Below are 11,124 nucleotides of genomic sequence, written 5' to 3' on the forward strand. Positions count from 1 at the left end.
CCCTACCTCATCTCCTGTTAACAATAATCACCATTGATGCTGCACATGTTCCTTAGAATTGTTGCATTGGCTCTTTCAGCCCAGCTGCCAGAAAAACAAGCAAAAAAAAAAGCGTCATACTCTACAAATCGAGGTGATTGGGGTGGTTGGTTAGATGTGGACTTTAACCACAGTTAGTGTCCAGTTTAAAAGTGAAAATGAAACGTTATACTTTTTGACCCAAACCCTGATATTTTCCTGAACCTAATCAAGTAGTAATGTTTGAATTCACAACATTAACCATGTGTTTAAAACTGTGTCTGTGTTGATGAGTAGTGAAAGAAAACTGCTTGTAGTGTTAAGAAATAAAATTCAACATATCAGCTGTTGCAAAGGTGCAATCCACAATTTTATTTTAATGACCAGAATGGAATTTCACATTGATATTAGAATTAACTATAATCCCATTGCTAGATTATAATCCCATTTTTGTATTGAGGAGTTCAGATTTACTCAGGAAGCATCTTATTACGTAGTATACTTAGTATTTACTATAACTTTCCCATCTTCCTGTTTTCATAATCTGCCGTTTTTCAAGCACAGCTTCACATTTCCTTTGTTTCTTTCATTTTTTCCGAATACACTGAAGCCTTTTCGTGGCGTATGTTTCTTGTTTTCTAAGAATAGTCTTTGTCTTATTAGAGATCATCACTATGAGTCCTGAACATTGACCTGAATGTGGGTCCAAAAAGAGACATACTGAGACACTGTATATGGTAGTTGTCCTCACAAATAGAAGTGAGCTGTGTATATAAACCCTTTCGAACGCTCTGCCGAGTCATGGTGATGCGATGTCATGCTGCACTTCTTCTAATTCTGATAAATCATGAATGCTGTGTAAGATCTAATCCCTCACTTCCTGTGTGTACAGGAGCACGGGTGCGTGTGTGTGTGTGACTCATGTGAACCTACGATGCATTCTGCTTTGTTGTTACATAACTGTCCCTGCTCACACAGACAGATATTACAGACAACACACTCTGGCAGCGAGACTCAACTATCTCATTTCTCTCCTTCTCCTTCTCTCTCTCTCTCTCACACACACACACACATACACACACACACACTGTGGGTTCTTCTCCCCCCGGTCTTGTACTGTTGTGTGTGTGTGTGTGTGTGTGTGTTTGTGTGATTGTGTGCATGAGAGAAGAACAGAACTCAAAGGATTTGTGTCAACTCTAACCCGACTGCACAGTGAAGAAGTGAAGCTACAGAGTTACAGCTACAACATGAAGAGTGAGGTAGAAAACTACAACATGATCTCTTCTAAATTACAGTAAATGAGCGTTAAAATTAAATAACATCTGGGCCGTGTGTTGTGTGGAAGAAGGACAAAATATGATCCAAAACACTGTGGATAGGCACATCTTACATTTCAAGCTGAAAAGGATGATCACATTTATGCTTTTTAGCACATCGAACTTTCGCACTTAATGAAAGCAATGAAGGGTCTGTGCCAACTAAATTAATAAGTGAAATGAGAGTATTTTGTCCTTCTCAACTCAGCTTGAAATTTCAGATGTGCTACCTTCCCAATTTTTTGAGGATGCTCATTGGATTTTAGGTTTAGCACTGCAGCACAACCTCCTTTCAACAATGACTTATTAAGGGATTATTGACTTGTTGTTAAGTTTTTACTTATGGAAATGTGTTGCTGCCACACACAAGAAAAAGGCTCAGTATATTATAATGTGACAAGTTTCACGTTTTAAGGTGATAAATGTTACATTTTTAAGTCATAAGTATCACGTTTCACGTTATTTCATGATAATGATCTTTATATGTTTCACGTTATTTCATCAGAACAAAATTAAATGAAACGAGCAAGAATAGAAGCATAGAGGCAAGAACAGATGGATAGATAGATAGATAGATAGATAGATCCATTCTTGCTTGTTTCGTTTCGTTATCATGAAATAACATGAAACTATCACGTTATAACATGATAGTGAGCCTTTTTGTGTGTGTGTGTGTGTGGCAGCAATACTTTTCGTAATTAGGGCCTCGGGGCAATCGCACCGAGCACTGGTCCCATACAGCAATAGCTGTAGGGACCAGTGCTCGGGGCTTACTGTTATACTGTACTACTGTTATACTGTGGATTTCTTCCTATTCCTCTTGCGGACGCAATTTCGTCCCGCTACAAATTATATATCAAAATGTGCGGTGTGATCGGGATCGGTGTGCTATTACTTTTCTCTACGGAATATGAATTTTTCGCGACGTAAGTCGCGAAAAACTGCCCAAAATTTTGCATTGAAATGAATGGGACGGCCGAAAGAAAATGAGCAAAAAAGAACATTAATTGAAGATTTTCAGACGTCTACTTCTCCGGCATAATTTCACCTAGAGACTCCATTTAAACTTTAAACAGTAGACACAAGTCTTGTGTATTGGTGTATTACTTTGCGTTTCGATAGGTCATATAGTTTTTTATCAATCCCTGTTCAATGACCATGATCATATTTGGAGAAATTCTGAGATTATAATGGGTGTGTATTGCACGGAATGTTCGTGTCAGAGTGTGTGATGTCATCGCTCAGAGTGTAGAGGGAGAGGTAAAACTGTCAAAAAATAAATTTTAAAACTGCAGTCCAGGCCGCAAATTCCACTCTACAGAAATAATTTATACATAGAAATGTAGGAAAATTTGTCTTCTCACTCACAATCCTCTGGTAAAGCTGTCAGAGTTACAGTTTGGGCGTACGACGCAAAGATGCGCCACCAAAACCACCAACAGCCTCATTGGGTCCCATATTAAAAATGCAGGAAGATTTCGGAAAAAATGAGATTTAACTGTTTTTTTAGATCGCTCTAACAAAGCTATTTTTTCATTTTTCTTAAAAAAAAACATATGTAGAGGTTCAGGGAGAACTCAGGACGCTCAAAGTGAAGTCGGATCAATGATAGGTATTATGGTTTTGCCAAAAATGCTTTCTGTTCGAGGCCAGAAATTTCACTCTGCCCACTTCTGGCTGCTTTCACTCTGCCAGAAGATTCCACAGCTGTTAATTCCGTTGATTGCTCTGCTCTGATTGGTCGACCCCAACGCTTTGATGCTTTGATGTGATTACAGTTACAGATACACGCACGCACACACACACACACACACACACTGGTCATTTAATGTAATAACAGTTAAAGATACACGCACGCACACACACAATGGTCATTTAATGTAATATCAGTTAAAGATACACGCACGCACACACACACTGGTCATTTAATGTAATAACAGTTAAAGATACACGCACGCACACACACACTGGTCATTTAAAGTAATATCAGTTAAAGATACACGCACGCACACACACAATGGTCATTTAATGTAATAACAGTTAAAGATACACGCACGCACACACACAATGGTCATTTAATGTAATATCAGTTAAAGATACACGCACGCACACACACACACTGGTCATTTAATGTAATAACAGTTAAAGATACACGCACGCACACACACACACACACACACACACACATATGCGCGCGTAAGCGCGCACACTCCTCCAGATACAAATGTTTCACAAACACACACATTTTGAGGTTAAAGGGCATAGGTTGCTGTATAAATAAATACTTGAAGAGGAATGTTTGTTGTAGGTGTGCTCCTTGTATATTATATAGTATCATAACATTACTAGTATTAATTGTTTGAAATCTCTGAAGAATCTCATCATAGTGTACACACACCGGCAGTAGCCCCCCGTGGCCCTTTCAAAATTTCGCCCAGAGGAAATTTTCTAGTTACTCTTTGATTAGTTTGATGAATATAAACATATTTTATGTTCTATATGTTTTTTGACTACATATTCACATTTATGATTGGCATGCATACAAATAGCAATATTTTCAACTTTTATAATCTGGTATTAAGTATTTTATTTCCCCTTTATTTCCTTTTGAGTATGTCATTGATATAAAGAAAATTGAAAACATTTCAGATACTTGAGGAAGTAATTAAGGCATGTTGCCTGTTGAAAAAACAGCAATGACTACATCGGAAACATAAGTCTTTAGATGTGTCTGGTTTGTTGTTTTAGTGACACATCACACTGCATGAAGAAACTATAATGTTCAACATGCAGTAGATAGCTGTGGCACAGCAGTAGCATTTTAACAGTAGCTATAATAAAGGTATTTGCCAAAAACAAATAGTATTTCAATGTAAGTAATGGAGTTACATAAGTTGCTCCGATATTTTTAGAAGTGCTCCTATAGCACACTGCAACAGTGCAACAATCCAAACTGAAGCATTAAATCATATTTAAGATGATTACTGTTAGCACAAACTGAGCCTTATTTTAAATATTGTTTCACAAGAAGGGGCTCTCTAACCTGTTTCACTCCGACCCTTGCTGTTGAGACGATTTATTAACCGTGCAAGTTAATTCAGATTAAAACAGTCTTGCTTATAAAGAGGCTGGCAGGGGTTTAAAGTAGTTAAGGTGGAGATATGTGCAATGATGATGACAAAGGCAAACAAAGACACATTTTAAAAGAAATAAAACCTCCCACATGCAGCACACATAATAAGAAAATCTTATTAAATGCATTTTCAGACAGAATAAAAGATGCGTATCAGAAGGATTCAGATTTTTATAGACTAGAAAACAGTTTCAAAATTGGAATGATGTCATTTCTCCACAGACTAGTGTTGCTTCTAGCTGCCAACAGGAGGCTCCTGCCAATTTCTCAAAATCACGTATAAATGTCCTTAGAGAGAGCTTGGTTGGAGATGAAAGGCTTCTGAAAATACTTCAAATTTCATGTGTGATTACAAAAAAAAACTCTGCTACTAGTCTGCATGCAAGACAAAGCCGAGATTATACTGTTTAGGCAAAGCACAACACTTAATGACAAACAGAAGAGAGTAATTACTTTTCTTTCTAAGTGGCAAGGCAGAAGTAGAGTGACATCGCTATACCGTACACTACAGGAAGATCTTAGGGAGGAGACTGTAGTTTACATTGATTTTAACCAACATTCAATGCTGGATTCTTTTATCCATGCAGGTATTGTTTCCTTAACCTTAACCAAGTAATTTTAATCCTCTGGAGTCCATGAAAGCACCTGCACATTACTTCTTCATGACAAAAATATGAAGCAACATCAAGCTTTGCCATCAGCTTCCTTCTAAAGTTCTGGCTTGAAACCCCAAGCCAGATTTATTTTGATGATTTTCGGCCAAGTAAAACTGGAGATAATGTCAAATATATTTAGTATAAAAATAGAGATTAGAAAGATAGATATGATCCTCATTTTACCTGTTATATGTTATATTTGAAACCTGTATTCATATTTGCAACATTTATAATTCTGTGTTTTGAAACATCATTTTCAAGATCAGATTTCATGTTTTCCTTTGTTTCTTTTGGGTTCAAAATTTTGATCAAGTAAGTCAAAGTTAAAAATTAATTATCAGGACATATAGGTGAGGTTGCGCTGAAAAAACTGATACCAACATGGCATGGTGAAGATTTTCTTACAGATTTTTTTAACGGACATAATATCCCAAGATTTTAGACGACTAAATGCTTAAACTGAACTAAAACTTAACAATATAGGTCAATTTGTAGTGAGGATTTGTTGAATAGATGTGATTAAAGTGGAAAAAAAACACAAGTACCTTGTCGATTTGCTCCAAAACAGCACCTGTAACACATTCCTGAGGTGTTACAGCACTGTGCAGGGCTGGTGATACTGTACAGATTAGACAAAAAGAGTGAGGGACAGGACCAGTCAGAGACGGAGAAACTGAGGGAGTCAGGTATTGCCTGTGGCCACAGCAGCACTCCATCATTTCTCCATCTTTCTTTCCGGTATTTCCTCTCTCTGATGCTTTCTCTCTCTCTGCCCCTCTCTCCCTCTGCTCATCCATCTCCTCGCAGCTCTCTCTGACAGTCTATTTGGCCCACACAGCCCTGTCATCCATTCAACATGTCAGTCCCGGCGACGGCACCAATCTCACACTGACTAGTGTTTGTAGCCGGGCAGGCAGGCCCCGCGGTTATAGAGCGGCAATGCCAGCGCTGAGGAGCCCGTGGGTTCAATTCCCATGACAGCCGGGTCACTGAGCCGACCCCACAGTGAGAGGGTCAGAGGTTCAGTCCTTGTGGAGAACAGAGTTCATCGTTCGGTACAAGGTCGATCACGCAACTGCTTTTAATTTACTGTATTCATGGTATTTAAAGTGCAGGATTTTTTTTTTTTTTTTACGCTAGTTATATCTATTTTTTTTTACAGTTCTGTGTCTTATTTTAACAATTTACTTGGCAGCTTATTGCACAGTGAGATGCAGTTCTCTCAATGGAGTGGTCCAAGTTTAAACAAGTTGCCAAGAAAACCAATACATTTGGAAGCAAAAAAAAACATGGACCGGTCTCATTTTGAATTTCTGTTATCAGTTTCATTAATATTTATGTATTAAGGTTTAAATCAGAAGTAGGAAGTGTCTCCGCAAGATAAAAGAAATGCCTGCAACAAACATTTTGTATATTAATAACAAACTTTCTTTTAATTTCCATTTGTCACATCCTGCATGACTTTGTTCCTGTAATTCCTTAAAGAACATGGCAGTTGCTTCGTACTCCCAAAACTAATAGATGCAAACAGAATGATATTTATTAATACACCCTCTTAGTTTGTTGCATTTGCATTGACTAAAGATCTCAAATATCCAACCTGAGCTGTTGAATTTGTTACGAGTTAAAGAGTTAAACATGTTGCATAAATCTGTAAGTGTCATTCTGAAGTCAAAGGGTTTTTTGTAGCATTGACCTTCATAGCTGAGTGGAGAGAGAAAGCCACTTAGATAACACGTAGAAGGGCTTTGATATCCTCTGGGGAGCCTGGCACTAAGACTGTATGCAGCCCTGATACTGTGAGGCTCTTTAGATCAAACTGTCAACTGCTGTCACTGAAAAAGTCACACATATTAAAACTGGAAACAAGGGTTTTAACACAACAGATGCCCACACTGTGACTGCATCAAGGGGATTTTATATTTTTGGCTTTTCTTGGTCACTGTGACTCATGGGAATGCATATATATAGCATGTCACTTTCAAGGACATTTAGTGTCATTTATATGCAATTTTTAAGCTTTTCATGTGTTATTTAAGACATTTTCTCAACTTGTTTTGAATTCAAACAAAACTTATTGGTTACTTTTACGTGAAAAGCCTACTTGGCATGTATGCTTGTTGCTTTCAGACAGGATGTGAACAGTGTTTTACTGGGTGAGATCATGTTTGTTTGATACATGCATCAACCTGGTCTTCCCAATGTGGACTTTATCGCTCTTTATTCTTTGTCACCTGCCTCCTGGAGCACTTGCTGAGTTTCTAATATTTCCATGTCTTGTAATGACCAACCCAGTCGCCAGCTTAAAATGTTGGTATTGTAAGTTTCTGCAAACCTGCAGGGACGTTGATCTGCAACATTTTTTGCTGGCAAAAAATGTAGGCTTTGAATGAATCTGGATACATTTATCATCAACATGTTTTTTGACATTGTGACATGGCAATACGATGTATAGTGGCATATGTTTGCTGTCGGGCAGGTGGATGGGACCAACAAATCCAGGAAGGATTATGAAGTGGGAGACTGTTGTTTGCATTCTGTAGTGGCTTTGTGTCCTGTTGATGGAAGTTATGTCTGTGTTTTGAAGTATAGCCCTGTTATTTTTACCTAACCTTAAACCAGGGGGTTAGATGACTATAACCAAAGTGTTTCAGTAGCCCTGTTATTTTTATTAGAGCCCGACCGCTATGGATTTTTGAGAGAGATGCCAATACTGATTTTAGAGTAGGGAAATTCAACGATAACTGATATAGTGGCCGATATAGTAAATGTTTGAGCTGGAATGAAAATAGACATGATTTTTATGTAGATTGTGAATTTTCACCACTCTGCAAATGTACCCAGAGAGCTACTTTCTCATAAAACTTTATTAGATAATAATTACAATTACATTAATGTACATTATACAAACAATGCATTACATTGTCGGCCAATATAAATTATAACAGAGAAAATAAATAAGAAATATGAAATAAAGTATTAGCTAAATAAACAATTTCTGCATTATATATTGTGTAAAAAAAGCTTTCATAACAGCACACATCGGACAGCATACACCGATAACGGCATGCCAATAAATCTATCTGTCTCTAAGTTTTACCTTAAACCAGTTATTTTGATGACTAACTTTTCAGTTTTTAAAACAGCAGTCACCACATATTTACAATGTGTTGCCCTCATCATGTTTGCAGCATGGTTTAAGCAACAGTAATCACAGTAAGAATGAGTTGCAACAGTTCAAACATGCATAATCAACATATTTTGGGTTCAAAATGTAAGTATTTAACGTTATCTGTGGTTTGCAGAAACATGCAATGCCAATATTTATTCTGGTGACGAGGTTGAGTGACATGATGTGTAGTGATTACATACAAAATGATTATTTGGTCAAACTAGGCTGGCTTGATAACTATGCATTATATTTTTGCCATCTACTTTCTGCTATCCAGTTTATGTATTCTGTTTTTATCTTGACCCATATGGTTTCATTACGTCACCTGCACCTGTTTGGATTTCCTCTCTTTTATAGGTCTAAACAACTTTTACATAACTCTCACACATGCATGCTGATCGGAGTGAAAAAAAAGCACCCTATGAAAACATTTGGCCAGCGTTCCCTCTCTGCACTGCTACTTTTACTGTAGGGTTGTAAAGGCTTCTGTACTTCACTGCTGAAACACGAGAGTTAAAGTGTGTGGGAGGAACGCCTGGGAGGAAAGCGAAGCAAGAGAGAGAGATGAGCCTATCCAAAAATCACTATCACACGCCTACAAAAGTCCTATAGGGACCTACAGTGTGTTTGTGGTACGTAAGAGTAAATCTGCTTTATGTTAATTGCCTCTAACGACACCACTGTGAGATTCCTAGATGAAGAAAACAATGTAATTCAATAAAATGAGTATGGGGAGTTCTTGTTAGATTATGTGTCTATGAAACACAGTGATGTTCTTTGTCTTTATATTGACTTTGTGCTTTTGTTTTCCTCACCTGTTCATCAAAATGTGCACATATCATCACTCAGGTTGAGATCTGATGACTCAAAATGACATTTAATACCTTTGAGTTAAAGTAGCTCTGCAGAAATCTAAAATAACTACATTAATACTTAAAAATATCAATAAAATACCTCATTAGGCTCCATAGCATCTTGTCAGTGCTAACCCTAACCCTAAATATCAGTTATTGGATTATGATTAGTGATGCATTACTGCCTAAGCAGGATTTTCATGTTGCAGCAAGCTGAGGTCATTTTTATTTACATTCGGGTCATTTAATATGCAAGAATACATGAAATTCTATTATTATGAGCTTATCATGTTTAAAATATTAAAAGTAACCAGTAATTATGGCTTTTGTATGCATTTCATGGACTAAAAAGTATAATATAGACCTTTAAAATAGCAAAGTGGAAGTAAAATATAAATACTAAAGAAGAAATATGTCAAAATTCTACTTATGTATAATTACATGCAACAACTGAATCAGCCTGACCTGCAGGCTTTTATTGGTCTCTCTGTTAGTGCACCTACTGGAATATTACATAACACCATTGTGATCCTGTAGGAGGCAAAAATACTATGAGTGTAATGTCAGCACAAACTCTCAGGACAGCCAAGCCTCCATCTACAGTGGTGCATGTACTTGTAGTTTTATGATGAGCAGAAAGAGAGCGAGCGAGTGAGTTAATATAGAGATGGATGGGGGGAGGAAGCGAAAGAGAGAGATTAGATGCTTACCTGCAAAAATGTAGAAATATGTGTCCACGCGCAAGCAGGAGTCCTTTCATCAGCTCCTTAATGTCGCTTCACATCACTGACAGCAGCAGCAACAACATCCCAGTGTGATCAGTCCCGAGTCTCTCTCTCTCTCTCTCTCTCTCTCTCTCTCTCTCTCTCTCTCTCTCTCTCGGGACTTGGCCCACCTCCTCAGAATAGCGCTTCGTTAAACTCTCGGTGATACCGGAGATTTACCCGCACGACGATCAACACGAAGCAGCAGAGACGCGCTCCGGTCGTCCGAGCATCCTCCTCCGAGCGGTCCCGTCCTCACACCACCCTCATCACTGTCACCATCCTCCAACCCGCAGAGATGTTATTTATTCTTCTTCTTTCTCTATCAACACTCCTCCATCTGTAGCATCATCATCATCATCATCATCATCTTATTTAGCTCTCTTTGCTCTCCCGCATCCTCGCTTCAGCGTGTCCGTGTGACTGTGTCGTCCTCGTCGTGTCTCTGTCCCGTGGCTGGTCCCGTGGCTCGGCTCTGCAGCCCCAGTAAGTGTGTCATGCTCGGGGAGAGAGGCGCATCATCCAGGCGCTGGCATATGCCGATGGTGAGACAGCCAGCCAGGAAATGCCTCACCAAAAAACAAAGCGTGCTGATGCTGTGAGGAGTGAGTGCAGTGACTTAAAGCGCAGGGATCAGCCCGGAGCTACAAGTCACCGTGTTACTGAGCTGTGAACGTTACATTAAAAGCTTTAACTATTAATCTGCAACAGAACCTCACAGGGATTATCTGTGGATTTGATTTAGTCCTTCAAATACAGGCTCCTACCTCAATAATGACACTACAACATAAACATTTAGAATGATCTGCATTGGCCAAAGAATGTGATTATTTATATTTTTTGTTGCTCTCAACTTATGTTTAATGTAAAAAAAAATCTGTTACAGTTTTCTAGCTGATGTAATTTTAATATTTAGGGTTAGGGTTTTTTTCTCTCACATTTTGCTCACTTTAATTACATTTGAGAGAGAAATTCATGCAAAATATGTTATATGTTTTATGTAAGAAAAAAAAGTAGAAAGAAATTGGCTAAATGTCAAATTTAACTATTAAATCTAAATTTTATTGTTTTCTAAATATGCAAAAAACCCACCCAGTAGGTTTACTCTACTTTAAATGAATCAAGGCCACTTCCATTCAGATGAAACTATAGACTACTTGGGCTAGCTAGACGAAGACGGACCTCAAATCGGTGGCTAAAACTCAAAT

The 11,124-nt window shown here is 38.1% G+C and overlaps 1 protein-coding gene across 1 annotated transcript in view; it reads right to left on the reverse strand.

Annotated features, from left to right (window-relative positions):
• Positions 1-9,996, reverse strand: part of bean1 (brain expressed, associated with NEDD4, 1) — a 52,608-nt gene extending 42,612 nt beyond the window's left edge. The window contains exon 1 of the mRNA XM_059359677.1: positions 9,863-9,996. The gene's annotated coding sequence lies outside the window, so the exon portion shown is untranslated. The remainder of the gene's footprint in view (positions 1-9,862) is intronic.
• Positions 9,997-11,124: the final 1,128 nt, after the last annotated feature.

Source organism: Centropristis striata, chromosome 20 (assembly GCF_030273125.1).
Source record: "Centropristis striata isolate RG_2023a ecotype Rhode Island chromosome 20, C.striata_1.0, whole genome shotgun sequence".
NCBI lineage: Eukaryota > Metazoa > Chordata > Actinopteri > Perciformes > Serranidae > Centropristis > Centropristis striata.